This window comes from Penaeus monodon, chromosome 23 (genome assembly GCF_015228065.2).
Source record: "Penaeus monodon isolate SGIC_2016 chromosome 23, NSTDA_Pmon_1, whole genome shotgun sequence".
Taxonomy (NCBI): domain Eukaryota; kingdom Metazoa; phylum Arthropoda; class Malacostraca; order Decapoda; family Penaeidae; genus Penaeus; species Penaeus monodon.
In genome coordinates, this window is record NC_051408.1 from 5,604,278 (window position 1) to 5,604,554 (window position 277).

Here is a 277-nt window from a genome sequence, read left to right on the forward strand (position 1 = left end):
TGATAATTCCATCAACGGTAAGACATACAACAACAACAGTAATTAACATCAACAGGTAAAAGATGACAACAACAACAACAAGAGTAACATAAACAGGTGAGAGATACTTCATTAAGTTTATGCAACTGACAAAAAAAAAATCATGCTTGTTTGTCTAGTTGTTTTTATAGAAATGACTTAGAATTACTGTTTGTGTAAATGTATAGAGGTCTGTGAGTTGTGTGGATGAGTAGCAATGCAATATATTAAGTAAGTGGGTCTCAGCCGAAGGGTAGCA

General features: G+C 33.6%; 1 protein-coding gene across 1 annotated transcript in view; it reads left to right on the forward strand.

Moving 5' to 3' along the window:
• LOC119587745 (nephrin-like) overlaps nt 1–277 on the forward strand; it is a gene marked incomplete at both ends in the record, with an annotated part of 138,820 nt that overhangs the window by 124,873 nt on the left and 13,670 nt on the right.